At 40.9% G+C, this 23,906-nt stretch overlaps 1 protein-coding gene across 3 annotated transcripts in view; it reads left to right on the forward strand.

The window, feature by feature from the left end:
* Positions 1-23,906, forward strand: part of KLF7 (KLF transcription factor 7) — an 89,141-nt gene that overhangs the window by 19,014 nt on the left and 46,221 nt on the right. The gene's annotated exons all lie outside the window — the stretch shown is intronic.

Raw genomic sequence — 23,906 nt, forward strand, 5'->3', positions numbered from 1 at the left:
CGTATTTGAGAAAATAGAGTCAAGAATCAGCGAGACAGAGGTTGAGTATCAGGTTTATCATTGATAAAGCTGGAGTTAGATCCAGTTGGGAAGTACTGTTTCATTCTGGCTTCCCAGTGTTTACCTGTCCCCATCTCCTGCTAAGTTTCTGGGCTGGCCCATCCAGGTAAGTGTCTGATCCACTAAAAAGCAGCTCACCAGGGATTCACCAGGCCAACCTGTCCCCAGGGTGCTTCCCTCATGGCAGGGGGTAGAGTCAAGCCCCCTAGGGAGGGGTCAGGGTAAAGAGAGATGATGTGAGCACTACACTGTTTTTCTTTCCTCTCCTCTCCTGTCCTCTCCTGTCCTCTCCTCTTCTCTCCCCTCCCCTCCCCTCCACTCCCTTCCCCTATCCACTTTTCCTTCTGTTATCACCAATTACTTTCTTTGCTGAGCAGGCATGAGTGAAGTTAAGTAAAAGAAAGTTTGGAAGCTTTACTTTCAGGATCTTCTGGGAGGTATTTATTTCTGGGGGAGGAGGGCCCTCAGGGAAACAAAGAACAAGGGAAAGGCTTCCCTCTACCCAGAATGAAGTCTGAGGAAGAAGGAATACCTTGCCTCCAGAGGAGGGGAGGGGGAGCCCAACAAAGCAAGTGGGAGGCCTCAGGATGGCAGGAAAGAAGACAGGAGTCAGCAGTGATGGTTTTACATTGGTCTGTCTGACTTGGGGGAAGGGTACACTATCCTTGGCCCTGGTGCTTAAGGAACACTGGCCAGAGAGAGAATGTTCAGGGAGTAGGCAGGGAAGGGAAATGATGCAAGGTGTGTTTGGTTCTAGTGGATCTTGAATTCCCCAACCTCACCTACAAGTAAAAATGGAAAAAATTGGAGGACTTTGGACCAGCAGCCTTAATGTAAGAGTGGTATAGGTGGAGAGAAGAGAACAGAAGAATCCCATGTCTCTATTAACTCTCTGGCTGTGGGGACTGCTTTGTCCTTTACCTGTCCACTTGTCCACCTACTTCTTCTTGGCCACTTCAGAGCAGAACTCACTCCTAGTCTCTGAAGTCAACTGGCCCTTGCTCATCAGAGTATGTCATTCATTAACAAGGGGCAAAGACATTAGAACAAGGGATGAAGACTGGTCTGTAATAAACCATTGAGGTTATCGAAAGGGAAGTAGAGAGTGCTTAATTTTGTAGCTGTGCTTCATTTCTCTTCTGTGATTTGTTGGGGGAGGGTTCTCTTTCTTGAGTTTCTCAGTGGTGCCTTGTTTATGAATCGTTGTTAGTGGCTCATCTTATGAGAGGAAGTGGAGTCAAGAATGAACCGTGTCACCACCTTGGTGACATCACCCTCCTGGTTCTCTCTTTCATTCATTCATTTAAGTCCTCCCTCTCTTTGTCCTTCCCTTCCTCCTTTCTTCCTTTTGTTGAGGGTTTTCAATATGCTAAGCACTGAGCTAGGTGCTAAGGATGCAGTAGTGACCCAGGTGGGCATCGTCCCTGCTCTTACGGAGTTTAGAGTCTAGAAGTAGAACCCAAAGATAAATAAATACACACAGAAGTTTACATCATGACTGAGATATAAGGAAAAGGACAGGGTGCCAAGACAGAATATTTCTTCAGTGACTTGCCCAGTCCCATCTGAAATAGTCAAGGAATTTTCCTGTTCATCTGACAGCTCTTTGGTATACTTCCCCAAAATGTTCCCAGAACTTTTTCCTGAAAGTTTACAGTTACCACTCAAAAGGAATCTAAAGTGGAACAGATACTTGGGGTTGACAAAACTTAGAGCCTTTAGATGCTTTTATTTCATGTATGACTAGCCTCTTGGGTTTATAACTTCCCTGCTATGTTTGTGGCTGGAGTTTTAGTCTTGCTAAGCAAAGAAGTCATCACATCCCATATTCTGTAGATATTGCTGGCATTGAGTACATGTATTACTGTTTAAAGATTTTGGTTTTAACCTTAACTTATTTTCTAATAGATGCATAGTATTCCTTACATAGAAAAGAAAATGAGGGAAGTGAAGGAGAGGAAAAGTTAAAGGTCTTTCCGTGTTACATAGCAAAGCAGAGCAGGTGAGAGATTTTGCCTCTGCGTGTCCGTGAAGGCCTTCCTTTGTAACAAAGTCTGTGCATGTAAAAGCAGGAGGTGTTTTATGGTCATCAATGGTGCCGGTTTTTAAAAATATAGCTATGATGAGTATTCCTTTCCTTAAGTTCTGCTCCAGAACTGATTGGCAAGTTGCCATTGTCCCCTGTTGAGTGATGTGAACAGTGACAATGAGTGTATCAAGCTATATTTCTCCTAATTCTGCCTTGGTATGTAGTTAAAGGGAAAAACGTTTCTGGGAAGTGTGATACTTCTTTAACAGCAAATGGATTGAATTGATGTAGGTACGATTTGCGACAGGGGATGCTTAAGCTATTGTCTAGAGTTGGAGAAGCTGAAGGCATTAATGACTTTACAAAGATAAGACATTTGCTTAATCTGCAGGGTTGGAGGAAGGATTTTGGGATTGAGACGTATCTGAAAATTTACTTTGCTTACCTTTAATGTCTGCCAGTTCGCAGCCCTGCAATGCCAGTTACTGTCACTATTGAGGGTTGGGGGCAGAATAAAGGAGAGACCAAAGCATACTTCATATGAAAGGAAAGATGAAATGAACCCCTCTTTGGTCATTAGGTGTGCACAAGATTTGTTGGTGACACTGACTTGGTCCTAGAGACAGTGGGATTGGCTCCTTGGATCTGAGAATGGGAAGTGGTGAGCCAGCCCGGTGGGAGTTCTAGGCGAATCAGAGGGGGCATAAGGATAGAGTTGGTGGTTTCCTTTCCATTCAGGTATAACAATCAGAGGGGGCATAAGGATAGAATTGGTGGTTTCCTTTCCATTCAGGTATAACAATAGCTCTGCACTTTCTTCTGGTGAAAACAAAGTATTTATTTCGATACTTGCAGGTAACCCAGGAAAAGTGAGTGAAAAATTAGCAACAGTGGGATGCTTTAAAATTCGACACTGCCACTGAAAGAGTGTTACATTTGAATGATGTGTTTAAAAATTTTGTTTTTGGCTAGCCCCCTGGCATGACCTTTTGGAAGTCCGTACCGTACAAAAACTCTTGGCCATTCAGACCTTGCTCCAGCTTTACTTTCTTCCCCGTAACTCCTGGATCGAGGGCAAGACTTTTCTGGGAGGCTATCAACACCAGGTTCATCTGTTGAGCTGACGTGGCAGCTGCCTCCCTAGAGTTAAGACTTTAATGAAGCATCCTTTCCCTTGGAGCCAGCCTGCTTCTCCCAGCCTTTCCCCTCCACCCAGGCAGAGAGTGAAGCCTTCTCTTATGATATTGCAAAGTTAATAATGCGGCTCTATTGATTTTGTGAGCCTTTCAGTCACTGGGGAATGCGTGGGGGATGGGCCCAGCACTCACGGCGTGCTTCCTCCAACTCTTTTTCCAGCCCTGGAGCTTTTGTTTTGAATCTGGAAGCTTCCAACGAGGGCTGCATTTCCAAAGGTCAGATGTGCCTGCACATTTTGTCCTTAATGACTTAGCTCTGCCCCGAAGCCCTCACTGAGCTCGCCAGCGTCCAACCTGAGCAGTAGGAGCAGTCGCTTCATAACCAGATCCAATTGTTCACACTCCACCCTTGAGAAGTGCCTCAAGGAGCCGCGGAGGGTTGTTGGCCAGGAGAATGTGGTCATAAATGCATGTCTACAGGAATGGGCGAGGTTTCCTCTTTGCTTAGAAAGCCAGAAAAACACCAACAGAGAGAGACTACAAAGGAGAAAAACATATCCCGGCACTAAACCTTTGGTCCCCTCACCCGCAAAACATTTGATGGTTTTTAATGAGGGAATTTTGCCTTTATTTTTTTTTTTTTTTAAAGAGGGGGAGATATGTTTTTAAATCCTCTCTTTTCCTCCTTTGTTCTTTCGTCTCTTCCACATTTTCTTTTCCTCTTCTCCTCTTGGTAAACCTGGTGTGCACAGATCAACTATCTCTAAGGAACTGATGCTTCTTTTATTTGATGCTGAGAATTTCTTAACTCATTCTTGATCTTTTTGCCTTGCCTACCAGGATACTCAGGGCTAAATTTAATTCTGCGCTTGATTCAGTAGCTTTCTTTTTTAAGCTAAGATTTTTTTGGTAGTATTTATTCCTGTCTTCTTTTATTCTCATTTGAAGAAGTGTTACATGTGTGCTTTAAATTAGGAGTATAAATTTGTAAAGGAAATTCCTGAGATGATTGTCTAAAACATTTACATTCAGGAATATTAGTTGGCAACATTAATATGACCACTGGGCCTCACTACTGTCTTTTGAGCTCTTAGTTTTTCCCTGAACTACCACTGAGCAGCTAGAGAAACAGCCACTGCTATTCATAAGTATAAAGGCTGAGGCCAGAACAAATGGGGGTGTTGAGGAGGGAGGCCTGAGGCCAGAGCATTGTCAGACAAAAATATTTGGCATTTTCTAGGACCCAGGGATGCATTTCTTGCTACCCTATAACATGTACCCCATGCTCAGAACCACTAGGCTGTTCCTCCCTTTCCAAATACACGGGGCAGGGGGTGGCTTTCATGTGTCTACACTATCTCTCATGTCATATGTTTTTTCTAGAATGTCATTGCTCCTTTTCTCTCACTCATTTTGCAAGGTCTAGCTCAAATGTGATTTCTTCACATGGCCTTCACTGACCTTTCCAAGAGAGTGAATTGTTCCTTCTTTTTTGTCGCCATAACATTTTGTTCATTCTGTTTATTAGTCGCACGTACACCTTGTTATCTTTAAGTTGTATGCATTTCAGTCCCTCTTTCCCTACTATATACCATGGGCAACTTGTAGGAGGATATTGAACCCTAGGATTCCCTGAAGTCTCTAGCAAAGCATCAGGTAGAAGGCAGAAGCTCAGTAAATACTGTGTAAGTAATTTAAAAGAGATATAAGATACAGTACCTTCCCCTGAAAGGCCAGCAAAATTCAAGTGGGGGTAACCTGCTTATCCTAGCAGAGTTCTTGCTCTCTGGTCATTATCCCGTTGGATAAATCTACCAGTCTGACCCAGTCACCCCAGGGAAGAGCATGCAATGAGAAATAATAGTGGCTCTTAATTAAGATTTTTTAAAAATCATTTAAGAAGTATTTATTGAGCAGCTGATTATGCCAAACACTGTGCTTTAGCCCAAGGGAAGTTTAAAACTTGGTGCCAGACCTCCAAGCTTTTGTAGATTTGTCACAGTTCTCACTGTCTTCTGTGTGACATTTCATGGTGCCGCCTCTGCAGCTTTCCATTCTTGTGACGAGATTCTTGTTGAGAGCAGGGGTTTAGGCTGAGTGGTGCTGGGCAAGAGTAGCTGAGCAGAAGACTATCAAAAGCTGAGTCTCTCCTTAAATAAGGAGTTTCATGGAAAATTGTGGGAACCGTTTATCATGGTCTCCACCAGGCCCTACAGTCACACTCCTTGACTATTTTACTAATGTATGTGATCCTCCGGGTCCCTGTAGGTATTTGAGTTTGTGAATCCCCACGTAGATTTATCAGGAATGGCGTTGTTAACTTCTGGAGTAGAGCATCGGTAGAAACAATACTTGTCTACTCCAGCGCCTCAAGGACGGCCATGTGGCCTTGTATGATGGGTCCTCATCTAAGAGATAGGATAGAAACTGCAGTCCAGAGTCTGAAATTGAGATACTTGGAGGCATGGTACTTCTTTAGGCAGGGGGATCAGGATAGTATAGTCCATCTTCCTCATGCCTTGCTTCCCTTAAGCAAGCAAGATTTGATCATGAGAAGCCAAAGACCAAAGGGGAACTGACTTGAGGAAGGCCAAAGCTAATTACAGAGGAAGAGCTGGTAGAAGGCCTCCCGACTTTGGTCTGTATTCTTTCCATGCCACTGCCTTGCCTTTGACTTTATATATCCACAAAAAGTCCCAAAGTTGAAGGATTTTGATATCTAAGATTGGTTAGGCACAATATCCCAGTGCAACACTTGGTTTTTAAACAAAGATGGTTTTCTACCACACATTTCTTAATCACAGTAATGTTATTCGCCCACTGACCATCTTCCTCTCTAGTTTGTTACTACCAGATGATTATAAACAAAACCACTTTAAAATTAATGTTTAGGCTTCATGTAGGGAGCAGGGCCAAGTGTCAGTTATGCCCTCGAGCTGCTCTGCTGCCCAGAGTCTGATGGATTCCCTTGGTTAGAGGTGCGTAATCTGATAAGAGCTGTTGGCATCCAGGATTCGTACACAGGAATGAGATGCTCACTGTTCATCTATTTTCCATTGCTGCTGTATTTCCCCCCTCTTCTTTTTGCTGCTTCTCTTCCATGTCCTTTTTAAAGCTGCATTTTCTATTTGACTCTTGAACAAAAGAAAAGAGTGATTGATAACACTGGTGTTGAAATGGGCCAATAGCCACGATGCTGAACAGCATTGGTTGGGGGAAATGTTGAATCTGGTTTACTTAAATATGAATTTTAATATTTATTACAACCGGGAAATTTTTTTTAATGTTGGATAGCAGGTTCAAGTTTCCCTTTAAAAATGTATTATTTCTAGTTTTCATATATTTGACATTAATCCAATAAACAAATAAAATTAGGTTCTCAGTAACAGTTATGATAAGTTTTCTTAATGCAGATCTTAAAAAATGATACTAGTTTCATATCTTCCTGTCTCAACAGTGACTCTTGATATGGACATGTTGGAATGATTGAAATCCTATTTACTTTTAACAGTCCAAGCAAGATATGGAGCAATCAGAGAAACCCCAGGACTCTCTCAGTAAAGGGTGGTGTCAAAACCAAGACTCTTCTTCCAGTCTCACCAGGAGAAATTACACAGAGATATGTAGTTGCAAAGCTTGTGAAGTGAAGTTTGAGATAAGGTGTGGCGTTTCCAGTTTGGGAAGATCCTGAACTTCTGTTCGGAATCCTATTCCTTCATCCTGAGGGATGATGACTTGTTGAATTTTTAGAAGTCTTTTAATTTAAGTTTATTTGTTTATTTTGAGAGAGACAGAGACTGCAAGTGGGGGAGGGACAGAGAAAGAAAGAGTCAGAAATCCCAAGCAGGCTCTGCACCATCAGCACGGAGGAGCCCAACAACGGGGCTCGAACCCACAAAACTGTGAGATCGTGACCTGAGCCAAAACCAAGAGTTGGATGCTTAACCTACTGAGCCACCCAGGAACCCCTGTTGAATTTTTAGAATGTTTGAGATCCTGGTAGAAGATTTAGAGTCGGACCAAAAAAAGCCTAATAGCCAAGAAACTTTTAGCTCTGTTTCTGTATGGCTACAGAACTATGGAAAGCCCAGTTTTCTTTACTAGGTTGGGCTCCCCATAAATAGGATAGGGATTTTAATCCTTTGCTGCCTAGATAGTCTCATGGGGGAACTCCAAAGTCACATGATCAATATTGATAAGCATTTTCAGAAGCTGTACACAAAGGAATTCTCTGTAAAAAAGTATACATCATTTCGTGTGGATTGCATTTAAAAAGTCTCAGTTTCATCTGGCTGCTGTAGTTATGACTCTGTTCCTGATGCTGTTAGCCTGTTTTTTTGTGTGTGTGTGGTTTTTTTTTAGAGATAATGGCAGGTTTCTCTAGATCTCTGATTTAGTGGATCATAGGTTGAGAGCTCAGACTGCTTTTAAGAACAGCACAGATAAAGCACTCCTACCTTAGCAAAAGTGATCCTTTCATTCCCATAGTTGTTTGCACACCCTGATAGTGTGGATGACATTTCCATTTTCTTCTTCCGGAAAGCACATTCAAGAACTCACGTTACTGAAGATCAAGCCAAATATGACCAAATTTCATGGCAATCGCAGATAGAGACACGACATCAAAATATCTCCTTCATTAAGGCAGTGGCACTGCTGGGGCCCACATTCCAGGATTCTGAGTAGAAAAAACATGTTTTCTTTATAGGGGAGTTTTATTAGCAGCAATGTTCCGGTATGTGGTTCAGGTTAATTAATGATGTAGTCACACTGCTGTCTGGCATGAGTTTATTCCAGCAAGTAGGGCACTAGGAAATTGTATTGGCATAGCCTGTCATGCCAAAAAGGAATCCTTAATTTGGACCATCTCAGTGTTTAGAATATGTCTTAGTAAGCTCTGTCAACAAAGTAGTTTAAGAATTCTTAAGGTGGGTACTGCCTCACACTGAGAATTCATTCTCCATAATCTACTAAGTAGCAAGTCCATTGGTTTCAATGAATACATACCGTTCTAAAATATTTTGTTGGCTGAGATGATTGAGACCTCAAAGACACAGACCACCCACAAGCTCCGGGTAGAGCTGACCCTCATCGTGTAAGGAGATTTGTACCAAGAACCACCTTTTTCCCATGAGAGTTTTTATTAATCGTGAATCGCGGTGGTGTTTTAAAACTTAATTTACATTGTGCATATGTAGGAACCTTCCTTAGAGGTTGAAACAACAAAGCAACCGGATTGGAAATTAGATTTTCCCCCTTATGCTGCTAATGTAGTTCTTGTTCCATTGGGATTTCCCCTTTGCATGGGCTGATGATTTCTTTGAAACTGTATGGAAATTGGTTCAGACAGGAACAAAGGGGAGAGGGGATGGCAGTGATGATTCAAATTAGTGTCTCTTCTTCAATGAGAGTCTGGTGTGCCTGCGAGTGCATGTCGTCCGATATCAGCTGAGCCACCTGAGGTTAAGCGAGGTCCCCGAGCTACTGGAATCCAAACTTCAGGGCCCCAGCACTAGATTCTTCCCTGTCAAGTTTGGTTGAATTGTTAATTTGAAATCTGTACATCGTAATGTGGCTCAGAAATGGGCCAAGCACAATTTTACTTCTCTTTACATGATGGAAAACCTTCTCTTCATTTCTCCCTCGTCTTTGTGCAGCCAGCATGTGAAAGATTCCTACTGCCTGACCTAATGAACAAGAAAGGGAACAGCTTTGTGGCTCTGGAACAACGATAGGTTTAGAGAAAGGCATCAGAAATACATGAAAAAGAATCTACATTTCATTGTCGGTGATACACGCGCGTGCGCGCGCGCACACACACACACACACACACACACACAAAAACCCGGTACAGCTATATTCAACATTTTCATCCTTAGCTCTTGCCTAGTTCAAACGCCATACCCTCTTAATTGGATTTTGGCTTACTTCCAGGTTCAGTGTTTGAGGGCTCTGTATCTGTGAAATAATGATCCCGAAATAAATAGCACCTCTCAGTAGAGATATCTTTTTATGTAAAATTCTTAAAGGGAATGGAGAGAAACGAAATCCTTCTGTGTTTAGGAATTTACGGGAAAGTCACCAGAATGGGCCCACATAGGGATTTCTGGGGGCCTCGCCTATGTAAATGGAGTGTGGCACTATTTAGGGTAACAGAAAACACAAGTCCTTGATGACTGCTAAAATTGAATGAACTTTTTCATTTAAGAGCCTTTCATGTAAGGATTGATGATAGTAAGGATGCCAATGTTGGGGACCCAACTGATGTGACCCTCAAGAGCTTTGAAGACCAGTGGCCAGAATTACTTTTTTCAGGGAGGTCTTTCAAGGTGAAAGAAATGGGAATAAGTGATATGATGTGGGTTGAGCCTCTACCTTTAATCTATTCCCTCAAGGCACCAGTTAATAAGCACCTGGTGCAGAGGCCTGGAGAGGGGTGGGTTTTGTTCATCTGAGCGACACTCAGAGCATATGATGCAATATACACTGCTGAGAAGAAATGCCCTTTTGGCATCTGTGTGAACTGGGCAGATCTGAGGAGCCAAGACTGATCTGTCTCGAGAAGAGGCTCCATTTTACTTCTGTTTGATGAATGTGCATCGAGTGTGCATCGAGGAGGAATGACGATGAAGCCTTAGACCTGATAAGGTAGACATTGTAGGCCAGCTTTAGGATAGACCAGTTATTCTTCCCTAGAATTCCAGGACTGATGAATGGCTTTGCTGATTCATTTGTTTATTCATTCAACTCGTATGTTTTGGATGCCTTTTCCAGGTGCTGCGCTAGGTCCCGGAGATTCATTGACTTATGAGACTAAGTCCTACTCTCTCGGAACTTCCAGCCTGGTAGAGAAAGATAGACCATAAGCATGAAAACCAATAATTTAGATCTTTCCAGGACTTGGTAAATACTAAAAAGCAAATAAAATGAGGTATCCTGATGAAGAACAAATAGGGTGTTTGGGCTAGTTTATCTAAGCAGATCAAAGGACACTGAATAGGTGACGATTAAGCCCAATAGATTTAAAAGAGAGCAAGTGTGCAGTCTGCATCTGGGGCGTGGGAACAGTGGCGCTGTAGCTCTGAGACAAGGTATGAGCCTGGTGTGTTTGTGTGAATGGGACAGGGGTAAGAGAGGAGGGAAGCAAGGCTAGATCCTAGAGGAGCTGATGTGCTGCGGCGAGGAGGTCCACGCGATGGCAGGCCACGGAAGGATTGGCAGCATGTATTTTGAGCTGGAAGGGGCTTATGAGAGTGTGGTTCACTCATTTTATGGAGAAGGAAGTGGAACGCCTGCTCAGGTTCAGTAGCTTAGTGAGTGGGGAGGGGAGAGAGTATGTGGGGAAAGCAGGGGATTGAATCTGATTCCTAGGTCAGGTTCTTTTCATCAGTAAAGAACAAGAGTTGAAAATAGCATCTTATCCACTTGTCTTTATTGCTTCTCTTTCTGGTGGCTTCTAGAGGTCAGAGGAGAAAAAAAAGCAAGTGGCAGAAGAGGGAGACACTGTCCCAGGTGAGAAAATGGTTTTTACTTCCTACCCAGGTACATATTCCCAGGGCTGTCCTGTGGCCTTTTGTGAACCTAAATGTGCCTCACAGTTGAGAATACTGGATGTAGCTCAGACAGGAAACATTGAACTATTTCTTTTTCAAATAAAAAAACACTGTAGAGACAAGTAAATATCACCTATAGCTAGATCCTAAAATACTGACATATCCTGTAAGAAATGTTGGTAGTAAATGCATACACAGTGTTTCTGATGTCCTTTGTTCTAAGAAGGAAGAATTTTTGGCTTTCCTCATACTGTTGTACTCCTGCCTGCTCAGGATTGTGATCACCATTGACTTTTGACTGGTTTGTTTGGGAGTTGCTTCATTCATTCGTTCATTCATTCATCTGACAAATGCTCGAGACAGGCCATGATGATTCAGGGACGGCTCCAGGTGTCTTTGAGGAGCCTCCATTCTAGTGAAGTTCACATTTAGATGTGAGGCTGATATCCATGGTGAACCAGAGAATTAGTTTCACAGCATCCTTTGCAGAACAGAGTCCAAGGACCATTTTCTTCCTGAGTCTCCAACTTCCTTCCTCTCACCATCCCTCGGGGTAGCAGAGCCATGGGTCAGTTCCTTCGAACCTGCTCTGAAGGGGCCATTCTCACATTTCACCCTCTACCCTTCCACTATGATTTCACAATATCATAGAACTCCAGACTAGTATGGTAGGTTCCTTATAAGTCCAACCCATTCACTTGGTAGAAGAGAAAACTGAGCCCCCCGGGAGGCAAGTTGCCCAGCTAGAGTCCCCTGCTTTGCTTAACCTTTTATACGCCACAGGTTTATTTTACTTGGATAATTATTTGGTGTTTTTTATTTTCCCTTTCTCTGCCATTGTTATATTTGTTTATATTTACCGTCTTCTTGGAAGTGTAGTGAAAATAACACTAGTCAGAGAATAGCTACAACATACATAGTGTATGTTTCAGGCCCTGTTCTAAGCACTTGACATATGTCAAGTGATTGGGACTTTCACATACTCCTGTGTGGTGGTTGCTACTGTTAGCTATTTTACAGATGAGGAAACTGAGGCACAGAGGGGTTAAGTAACTTGCCCAACAATGATGCAAGCCAGTAAGTAGTTTAACCTGATTTTTGACCCAGGCAGTCTAGCTCCAGGGCCAATATTCTTAATCCCTTGTCTTCTGCCCCTCAGTGTGCACAGGGCTGTCTATTTCCTTAAGTGGGGTGGGCAGTACAGCGGCACATATATGCAGTCACCTTAAATATTTTGGGGAGTTGATTCTGTGTACCTCAACTTAAGTAAATGTACAACCATCCATGTCAGGAAAAGTGACTTAGGGCTTGTTTTTGTTATATTTTTGGCTGCCATTTTACACCATCTGAGGAGTAGAGTAAATACCCCTCCTAGTGCTCCCAGGTCATTCCACAATGGAAGTTCCTGAAAACTCTCTTGGATTTGGAAATATCCTCCATGATCACCAGCCACTAAATCGCGTCTGCCATAAGGGGCCCTATGGGATTTGAACCTGTTGTTTTTGGGATTCAAGCTTTGTGTGTGTGTGTGTGTGTGTGTGTGTGAGAGAGAGAGAGAGAGAGAGAGAGAGAGAGGGAGAGAGAGAGAGAGAGAGAGAATGTGTGTACACACGCATGTTTCTGTACATTGTACATGTGTGCAACTGTGCTTTTTGGGTAAAAGAAACACTCATACGTGGATTTTCAAGGGGGATTAGGGGTAAGGTATATTTAATTAATCCAAATGAAAAGGATAAAGCAGTGTTCCAGAAGGGAGTCAATGAAATGAGTTTGCTTTAACAAAAAAAATCCCAGTAGCCTGAGTCAGCCTGTGCGAGTGATTTGGGAGAGGCAGGGGAGATGATGTAATGGGTTCGGCATGTTCCCATCTTGGCCACTCAGTGCAAAGGGGCCCCGGGAGTTTGGGGAGGGTGTGTGTGCATGTGAGTGCAAAGTTAACGGGAGCGGGTGGGGGTTGGGTAAGAGTGGGTTGTAAAACAGGATTAATAACCCCTTGTCAGACCTTTCCCTGTTACTGTGTTTTTCAGTAATTTTGGTTTGAATGAAGGCTCTCTAGCCAATTAATGTTTATTTGTTTCCTTTGGCAAGACCCGTTGGGGGAAGGGATGAGATTGGTGAGTTAAAAATTTTTTTTTGTTTGTTTTTGTGTTTTGGAAGAAGAGGCAAGTAATGTGAGTTTGGGTTTTCAATGAAGGCTCCCCTACCCCTCCACCCCACCCCCTTAAGAGGCAGGAGGCAAGACACGACCAGCTGGTGCCTTGAACTGACACAGGTGCAGAGGCTGTGGGGGGTGGGGAGCCAAGAATAATTACAGGTTTCTGAAGCATCAGGCCCTGCCTGACACAAGCGCTCATCGAGAAAACTGCTCTTTATGGAAAATTAATGGTGAAGCTGAAAAACTGTCAGGGCCATTGTTGTTCTTGGGAAGCCATCACTCCTCAGAGGGGAAGCCTTCTCCCAAGGCCTTGGGCTGTCATCAGCGGTGGGGATAGTGGGCCTCCCTTCCTGAGCAAGGCCTGGCTGGCACTCTTCTGCACAGTGATGGGTTTTTCCTTTAGGAGTGCCTCCTCTGCATTTTTCTTCTTTCCTAAACCTCACTGTCAGCCCAAATCTAGATCTTTGGCCCAGTGTAGGATGATTCTTCATTGACTGTTAAAGCATGAATTTCATTTCGTCCATGCAAGTGTAATGACCAAAGCAGGGGCGTCTAATGAAACTTGTTTTCAAGCTGTAAATGAACACATGGGGTTTCCTCCAGTGTATGTCGAACTAAGTACGGGCTTGGTTTGGTAGCATATCCACACATCTCATGGGATCCAGCTGTACGTGAGCCATGGTGTCTCTTGACCACTCATGAGTTTGAATTTAGTTCTAGCCCAGCAGCCAAGTAATAGCGAGTGACTCTTCTAAAGGGCTGGTGGAGGGTAGGTGCAGCAATTGTGGGTAGAGGCCAGTGTGACGGACTTTGGATCAGTATGTTGAAACAGGTGACATCTGGAGAAACAACTCTGAACCAAGGTAGGAAGCCTTTTCAGGGCATGGGCCATCCTGTCCCTTGTGGACACTTATTTCTGAGGATCATAGACATTCTGAAGGAGGGAGTCCTTTTCCAAGTTGTTGGAGGTGTGGGGGACTCCAGTGCCTTCCTTCAAGGAGCGTAAGACGGGGGCCCCCGCTCTGCTCAAGTTATGTGATTTTACAACTCACCTTAACATTTAATTTGGCTTTGAGTTGTTTTGGGGATTTCTTTTATGTGCTGCAACTAAGGAATCCTTGGAAGATGAAAGGGATATTGGAGACGGCCTATTTCAAAGACAGCACCCTCTCCCCAGGCCTTTAATCTTCTCTCTTTCCTCCCCCACCTCCCCAAGGAAGAATATACAAACAAATATTTTCTTTGTATGTTTAAAATAATTTTTTTTGGTTATTTATTTTGAGAGAGAGAGAGAGAGAGAGAGAGCAAGTGGGGCAGAGAGAGAGGGAGAGACAGATTCTGAAGCAAGCTCTACACTGTCAGTGTGGAGCCCGATGTGGGGCTAGAACTCATGAACGATGAGATCATGACCTGAGCTGAAATCAAGAGTCAGCCGCTTCACCGACTGAGCCACCCAGGCGGCCCTGTATGTGGAAAATAGTTGGGGAGAGGAGAGATGCTGAAGAAGTTTTGGTACACATTTCCTAACTTTCATGTTGGTTTAGAATTCAATTAATTTTCACTGCATTGTCTGTCAGAATTTACACATTACCAGAGGGAAATACTTAATTTGGTTTCATCTCCAGCAACCGGTTGATGTAAGAAACAGAGGGAAGGAATGCGATCTGACATTGTAGTCCCATGGTTGTTTCGTGGAATTCAGCAGTTCTGACAGTGATGTGTAATGCTGTTGCACTTCTGGGGTGTGCTATTGATGTGGCTTTGGGGCGGTTGGTTTTTTTTTTAGCCTAATAGCTAAAAAATTCAGGAGGAGATTTTTACTTGTACTATATATTTACTTACCTTTATTTTCCAGACAAAATCATTCTCTCCTAGCCTTCCACCTTAATATTTCCTGGCAATGAAAGTCAACAGTGAATATTTGTTTAACAGGAATCATTTTTTGGGTCTTATGTGGTTGATTCTTGTCACTGGCTCATACACAGTCTCTACCATGGGTTAAACTTAATATTACATTCTCCTCCTCAAACCCGCTTTAAAATGTTGAAACCCAGGAAGATGTGCAATAAAGTCCAACTACTTGGTGTCTGAGGTTCTCCAGTGGGCTTACATGAACTTATTAATCATAATCATGGTGCTTCTTATCTCTCCACTCACTCCTAAGAAAAATGGTACCAGAACTCTCTGACAGTGCTGTCCACTTCCTTTCCCATCTTTCAACTCTGACTTAATTTTAAAAAACTTGAAACATGTCAGAACCGTTACATCATATCATCCTTTAAAGGGAAAAAAAAATCACAAAATTCCCATGCATATTAAGCTTTGCAGTCCCTACAGAGTTGGTTTCAGGAGTCAGAGGAATACAGATTTTGCTAAAAAGTATAAAGTATAAAAAGTATAAAGTATACATAAAGTATAAAGTATATCTAAGAAGGAATTAGGAAAAAAAAGAGTATTTTAGAAGATAATTTTTAAAAAGAAGCTCAAATTACCCCACTATCACTGGCTTATCTTGTGTCACTTTTATTTCCATTCTGGGATGTGTGTGAAGATTTTAAAGTGCAAAAAAGTAATTAAGCTTTGGGACAATCCCAGGAGAAAGGTAAGGGATTCATCTCCCTGTTTCTGCACTTCATGCTCTTTGGGGATGGTGGTACCATGGTTAATAGCACGTGACAAAACCACACATAATAAATATCGGAAGGGGCTCCCATGGGTAGCCGGATGCAGTTACTTGCATGTGCAATTACCTGGGTGAGCATTCTTTCTGGGAACAGAGTTCACCTCTTCCTTGCTAGAAGCATTGTCACCGTTAATATCATCACCATCACCACCACCACCATCATCATCATCATCATCATCAATATCATCATCAGGTCCAGGTCTGATCTCAGAAGAACATGACTTTGCGAGTTTCCATGAAATAGAAAACGATATATCCTTATATTTTTGCATCTATATTCTTTCCCCGGTTTGCTTGATCTCTTTGCCCTTTTAACTCTTGGATCTTTTAGGTGAATGAAATAGGTAGAATGATTGGCATTAAGGGTAGCTGGCTAAAGGGACCACAAATGACTGACAATTAATTATAAACATAGGTAGTCGTAGGTGGCATTTTATTTAATTGACTCTATACTATTCCAGAAAAAAATAATTCACAAAATGCGATTTCTTTTCTTTTCTGTCTTGTGTTTGATTCACCAACTTGAGTATTCATGGATACAAAGACTCCAAATAATTAATCATAAGGACACAGTAACGAGTGATGGCAAAAATATTGGACCAATGGCTTTATCTTATGTTCACATTAAAAGACACAGAAATGAAAACAAGAACTTTTTATGTTCTAAACACTTGGTTTGTAAAGGGATGACATTGAGGAGACTGGACTAGAGTGTGCCCAACTGACTATGGATGTAGTTATGGTGGTGGTTATGGATGGGGGTTGTAAGGAGATTTTAGCTCATTCTTTTAGAAAGTTCTAACTCTTACAACTTTACACCACTTCGAACACTTAGATATCTTCGCCATCTGAGATAATAAGGGAGAAGTTTATTTCTGAAATATTACTGTTATTGTTTGAGTACTCATGTAACTTAAGGAATATGATCATTGCTTTTAAGAAGATTGTAATTTTTAAAGATTAATTTATTAAATTTTCTTTCTTATTGAGAAATAATTGACATGCATTACTGTGTAAGTTCAAGGTGCACAGCATGATGGTTTGACCTACATATATTATTACCACAGTAGGTTCACCCATTATCCATCTTCTCATATAGATACAATAAAAAGAAAGAAATGAGAAGGAGAACACTTGTGATGAGAACACTTAGGATTTACTCTCTTAAAAACTTTTCTGTATATCACACAGCAGTGTTAGCTGTAGTCATCATGTTTTACACTACATCTCTAGTTCTTATATATCTCATATACCTTTTGACCACCTTTTCTAATATCCTCTCCCCCAACCCTCTGCCTTCGGTAACCACAAGTCTGATCTCTTTTTCTATGAGTTTTGTTGTTGTTTTGTTTGTTTTCAGATTCCATATATGAGATCATACAGCATATTTCTTTCTCTGTCTGACTTATTTCACTTAGCATAATTTTTGCAAGGGCCACCCATTTGCCACAAATGGTAGGATTTCCTTGTTTTTAGTTAATGTTTACCTATTTATTTTGAGAGAGAGAGAGAGAGAGAGAGAGAGAGAGAGAGAGAATCCCAAGCAGGTTCTGCGCTGTCAGCCCAGAGTCCAACACGCGACTCATTAGCACATACCGTGAGATCATATCCTGAACCAAACTAAGAGTCAGACACCTGACCAACTGAGCCACCCAGCGCCCCGTATTTCCTTGTTTTTTAATGGCTGAATAATATTCCATTGTATATATACTCTACAACTCCTTTATCCATTCATCCAGTAATGGACACTTAGGTTGTTTCCTTATCTCAGCTATTAAAAATAATGCTGCTATCAACATGGGGGTGCAGATATCTTTTTGACTTAGTGCTTTTGTTTCCTTTGGATATAGTCCCAGAAGTGGAATTGCTGGATCATATGGTAGTTCTATTTTTAATTTTTTTATACTGGTTTTTTATAGTGGCTGCACCAATTTATGATCCACCGACAGTGTACAAGGGTTCCCTTTCCTTTGCACCCATGTCATGCTGGCATGGGTGTAAAGAAAACATTCGAGAAGGAAGCATAGGAATAAAGCTCCTTGACGTGGGCTTTGGTAATGATTTTTTGGATATGACACCTAAAGCAGAAGCAACAAAATAAAAAATGAAGAAGTGGGACTACCTCAAACTAAAAGTCTCCTGCACAGCAAAAGAAATCATCAATAAAGTAAAAAGAAAACCTGTGGAGTGGGGGAAAAATACTTGCAAACCTTGTACTCAAGGAGTTAATACCCAAAATATATGAAGAACTCGTACAACTCAATAGCGTGAAAACAAATAATCCAGTTTAAAAATGGGCAGAGGACCTTAATAGGTGAACAGGTACATGAAAAGATGCTCAACATCACTAGTCATTAGGAAAATGCAAACTAAAACCACAAGGAGATTATGATCTTAATAAACCAGGCATACCATCAGTCTATGGACTCATAGATTCATTTTGGAGATACTGTTTATTTGTCCAGGATTGAGGAGGTGTGTATTTCAACACTTGGCAGTCAGCATATTTTCTTAACTCCATTTTTTTTTTCTAGACCAAAGTTCCTGAAGAAGATAGACTATGTTGAACTTTGAATGAAAGAATGATTAGTGGGAGGGAAGTTGAAAGATTATATCAAGCATATGAATACGAGGGAAAGTAAAGAGTGGAAAAATAGGTAAAGAGAATCTTTAGGGGAGGGTTGTAGGGGAAATGGCAAAAGTGACTGGAGATGTTTGCAATCCTGAATGACAAATTTCATATAATTTATGATGAGAGAAGGACAGGTTTAATGAAAACCATTTGGTAACCTTGGCATCATCATGCCCATATATGGCCAAGTTTCTTACATATTTCTTGATCCCATTAAAGTAACTACCTCTTGCCAACATTGGGAGATTTGGGGGAACTTAATTTGTGCTACAAGACTTGGGTTATTCTGTTCTCTGTCAATTTCTGCCTCCAGAACCTGTCACAGAAGTTGTAGGCATGGCAGTAATAGGTTTGAATTTTTTTTCTTTTTAAACTAAGGCTTGGGTTATCACTTTTAATAAGCATGTTTCAGTAAGTACTATGAACAAAATGGAGAGAGTATTAAAAAAGACTTCAGGATGATCAAATTTTAAGATGACTTCAAAACCAAATTCAGTTGATCTTATGAAACTAGGAGAAGAAACCACACATTTTGAAGTTGAGATGTTGGAGTGTCTTCACAAAGCTCATTTGGACCTCATAAATAATAAGAAAATCACTTGGTACTTGGGTACATTTCCTTCCCGTTGCTGACTGTAATGGATTTTTGAGGGAGTGGAAGTTGATCCAGCGGCTCAACTCTTAAGTTGTATTGTTAGGTCAGGTTGAGGGAAGTCTCATATCTCCCACATGAAGTATTGGAAAGGCATAATTTATGTAATTAAGTTGACATCTGCTGTCTCAGAGTTGGGGTTTGCTAGCTACAGTGTCATTGGGACAGAGTAAATCTCTGGTTCTGGTAGATAAACAAATATTTGAACTTTACATCCAAATTTGCAATCTGGAGACACTCCTAGTTTGCTAATGGTCATTTCTTTTTTTTTTTTCCTCTTTCTCTTTTGAAATTATTTGAACTTACGGAAAAGTTGCAAAAATTGTGCATGAGTTCCTGTATACATTTGCCCAGCTTCCCCTAATGTTTCATGACCATAGTACAATGATCAGAACCAGGAAATTAACATTGATACAATGCCATTAACTAATCTGTTTACTTTATTTGAATTAAATGATTTTTTCCATCCATGTCTTTTTCCTATCCAAAATCCATTGCATTTAGTTATCATATCTTCTTAGTCCCCTCATCAGGAACAGCTTCTCAGTCTCCTTTTTTTTCATGATCTTGATATATTTTTTAAAGTTTTTATTTATTTATTTTGAGAGAGACAAAGACAATGCAAGTGGGGGAGGGGCCGAGAGAGAGGGAGAGAGAGAATCCCAAGCAGGCTCTGCATTGTCAGTGCAGAGCCCGATGGGGGCTCAAACTCACAAAACCATGAGACCATGATCAGAGCAGAAACCAAGAGTCAGATGCTTAACTGACTAAGCCACCCAGGCACCCCTGATCTTGATATGGTTTAAAGAATACTAGCCAGTTATTTTGTAGCATGGCCCTCTGTTTGGGTTGTTCTGATGTTTTCTCATGATTACACTGAGGTTATATGTTTTTGGCAGGAATGGAATAGAATAATTTTGTGCCCTTTGCAGCCTGTCATACCAGGGTACAAAATATGATTATGTTTTATTACTGGTGCTGCTGACTTTGATCGTATATTTAAAGTGGTGCATGCCAGGCTTCCCTACTGTTAAGTTATTATTTTTGTTTATGTAGTCAAAATATATCCACCTTGTTGGGGGGGGGATACTTTGAGACTGGCAAATATCTTGCTTCTCATTATAGTTTCATGTACTAATTTTAGCATCCATTGGTGATTCTTGCCTGTAGTCATTATTACTTTTTTGTTTGCTTAATGGTGATTTTCTATTTCCATCATCACTTCTATGTTTATTAATTACAGTTTTATTAGAAGGAGAAGCTAACCCTTTCCATTTGTTTATTGATTCAAGTATTTATTTATATCACTATGGATTCATAGATATTAATTTTATTCCATGTGTTAAAAATACATTATCACTATTCATTGCTATTGCTCATATTGTCCAGATTTGGCCACTGAGAGCTCCTTCAAATTGGCTCCTGAGTCTTTCTGACATATCTCTACCACTTTATGAACACTTCCTTACCTTCCAGTACCACAAGATAGTCTAGGCTCATCTTTTATTTACTTTGCCCCACACTTTGAATCAACTGTTTCTCCAATATGCCCTGGTTCCCTTTATTGGATGATGATATTTAGAAACCAAGATCTGTATAGTAGGCGCACTCACTGCTACCAAGGTGTCTTTGCTTGTAGACTCTTCCTACAGACAGAGCTAGGAAATATGTATGTAAACCCCCCCACACATATACATGTTTATTTCTATATAAACCTCTCTCTCTGTATATATGTATTAACATCTATGAGTAAATTCCAATTAAACATCAGAGTCATTTCTTAAGGGAGTCCTTGTAATCATTAAAGAAAAACAGTGGAGATAAACTTTCTCTTTGGCTTATAAATAATCTAACATTAAAATTCTCATTCTTGACATTTTATTTCCCAGCACTTCTGATGAGTTTCTGATTAACAAAATCTTCTCTTCTCTCTAAGTAGAATATTATAAGAAGGGGATTTCTCAAGACAAAAACCATTACAAAATGATTTCATAGGGTTATCCAGCACATCCTGATGGGTACTCCTGCTTCTCTGATTCTCAGATGGAATAAGAATGCCCTGCATTAGGGTTGCAAATGATAGCTGCTCTTAAGTGGTCCAGCATTTCCCACATTTTAGTAGATGTATCTCTATCTTTAGATCATTAGTGTGACCTGTGTGCCCCTGGGATTTAAACTAGGGCATACTGGGTAGATTATTTTTTTTAACTTCCCAGAAAAGTATGTAAATGTGTTTAGAATCTCTCAGTTGCCCACAACTCTGAATATGAAGAGATCTGAGCTTCCTAACGATCACAACAATTTCTTAGTGGCTTTCAAATCTTTGAGCTAGAAAGTATGTAAGAAAACATGACATACAGAAACTCTATCAAAAGACAGAGGTGACTATGTTGTGAAATAATCTTTGTGTGTGAAGCAAAAAACTGCCTCAAGGACATCTTATCATCCATGATTCAGCTGATTTTCACCCAGAACATATCTGTGTCTCAAAGATCTGGTTCATCAGTTTTGGGCAAAGCTGAAGAAGCATTACAGTTACGTTCCAGAAGACATGTATTAGTGTTCATTTCTAAGATTGCTGGCCTCAGCATGGTCCAGGATAGGGTGTCAGGAGATGACTTCTGTGGAGTGGAGGAGATAGAATAATCAAAGTAAGAGTATAAAGTTGATTTTGTCCTTGTTTGATAGATATTATATACCTGCTGGGTGCCAGGCACTGTGCTTGGTAGGTGAGGGTTTTAAAAGAGAAGAGGAGCTTAAAGGGAGGTTTTAGGAGTAAGATTCAGAAGTGAATTCACTGGAGCTAAGCCTGAGGGTTTCATTATTGGAGAGAGATAAATGGCAATTTCTAGCAATGAGATGGAAAAAGGGAAAAGAAATTTTTGAGACCTGGAATTCAGAAGAGGGGCAACTGAAGATAATGCAAATTTCTAGACCTGAGAAGGTGGCAGTGTTGGTTTCAAATATGAAGTGATGGGAAGCTACTCAACCAGAGCTGTTATTTAATCAGTAAGTACAACAGAATCAAAACTGACTTTTCCCACAAGCTTTTCTTGATTAATACCATTATATTATAGAATGTAGAATTCATTGTCCACTCATCCCCTAAGAACTCATCAATATACTTTATGTTATGTTATTTGGTATCACTTTGCTTTGTAAATTCATGTCATTTTTAGCTTGTAATTTCTTATTGCGCACCTACCTCGCATGGATCTATTAATATCTGCTTCCAACACACAGAAAGCCTTGTACCTTGCTGTGAACACAGGAGTTGAGTGAAAACTTGTGACATGAGTGTTGAATGAAGATTAGACTCGTTCATTAGTTTATACTATTAAAAGTCAACAGTGAAAGCCAAAGTTAATTCATAGTTAAAAATCTTATTTTGTCTTATTCGCTAATGCAGAGTTTTACCATAAGGCTGATTAAAAACCAATCTTTTTGGTCACCAGACTTACTGTGGTGATCATTTTGCAGTGTATACAAGTATTGAATCATTATGTTATACACCTGAAAATGATACAATGTTATAGGTCAATTATACCGCAACAAAAAATACTAACAAAAAATAAACAGAAGACACAAGACAAATAAATGTATAACCAGTGAGAGACCATAAGTAGTGATTTAAAGATTTTGAAGTTTAAAGTTTATACGGTGGTAGTAGATACTTTGGCAAATAGGAAAGAAAACTTCACAGGTAGAGCTTGGGTTATTCAGAGAGGAGGAGTGGAGTGAGACAAGCAAGGAGGAGAAGTCGGGCATGAGATGTCATGAGGATACAGATGGGGACTGGAAGCCTTGAAGGGCAGGCTGGCAGAGAATATACCAAAGGCAGTGACCATCAATGGATTCTGATTTAGAGGTTAAGTACTAAGCCTAGTGCAAATGCAGCTAGAACCTTGTCAAAATAGGGAAGCAATGGCAATGGCTATTGCATGCAGTCTAAGAAAAACAGGTAAAATGCTGACATATGCACATGGTAAAGAAGCACAGTCTATATAAAATCCAGACAAAGAGCTCTGAAACTCCATGGTTCTATGAATTCTATATCCGGGGAAAGGTAAACCCCACTGATAGCGCATCTCTATTACAAATATATGGGAGAATAAATGGGATAAGAGAAAAACAAAGACCAAAACAAAAACAACCTTTTGAAATGTCACCAAAATAAAATCCTTAACATATACAGCACAATGAGGCATATCATTAAAATCTATTCTTAACAGAATAAAAGCCTAGATTCTGAACATCGGTTGAAATCGAAGATGCTCTACGGAGGCAGTAAATTAGGAGCTAGTCTCATTTTAAATTGGTCATCAGTGTTTCTTTGTTGGAGCCCAGAAACCAGAGCAAATTGAGCTGATGGTGCAAGTTAGTGCCATCGTTTTACACAAGATTCTGGAAAAGTGGGATTTGTAAGTGAGGAGAGCTTTCTAGTACAAACTTAAATATCCACACTGTTGCCACAACAGCATTTCCACCACCTTACAAAGTCTGAGGAGCACCATGGGTGAAGATTTGTTGCAACTCTGAACTCTTCAGTTTGCTCTATTTCTTTACCAGGTGAAAGCTTTACGTTGAAATCTATTGGGTCCTATCTTTTAGCAAGTCAAATAGCTGTGTTTGAACCTATTCTTATCACATAGTCAGAGATACTAAACCATTGTAATGGGACTCATGCTTCTTGCCACAAAATAGGTAGCAATCGGATTTTGAATAACTTGCTGTAGACAATGGGAGTTTTGTCTTATACATCAAAGATTCTGTGAGAGGCATTCTTGAGAACAGTGTCTGTTCCTGCCAGCTAGGGAATCCGAGGCAGAGCTTGCTGTTGGCTCATCGTGGCCGAGGTCACCTCTTAGTTTGGGTGGGTATGGTTTGTTCTTCAGGGCAGGTTGGAAAATTGACTTATTTTTGTGACTTGCCCCCGTCTATTTGAAAAATGAACATGGAGTACGGGAAGTCTTGTTTTGGTATGAAAAACTTTGATTCTATTTGCC

Source organism: Panthera uncia, assembly GCF_023721935.1.
Source record: "Panthera uncia isolate 11264 chromosome C1 unlocalized genomic scaffold, Puncia_PCG_1.0 HiC_scaffold_3, whole genome shotgun sequence".
Classification (NCBI taxonomy): Eukaryota; Metazoa; Chordata; class Mammalia; order Carnivora; family Felidae; genus Panthera; species Panthera uncia.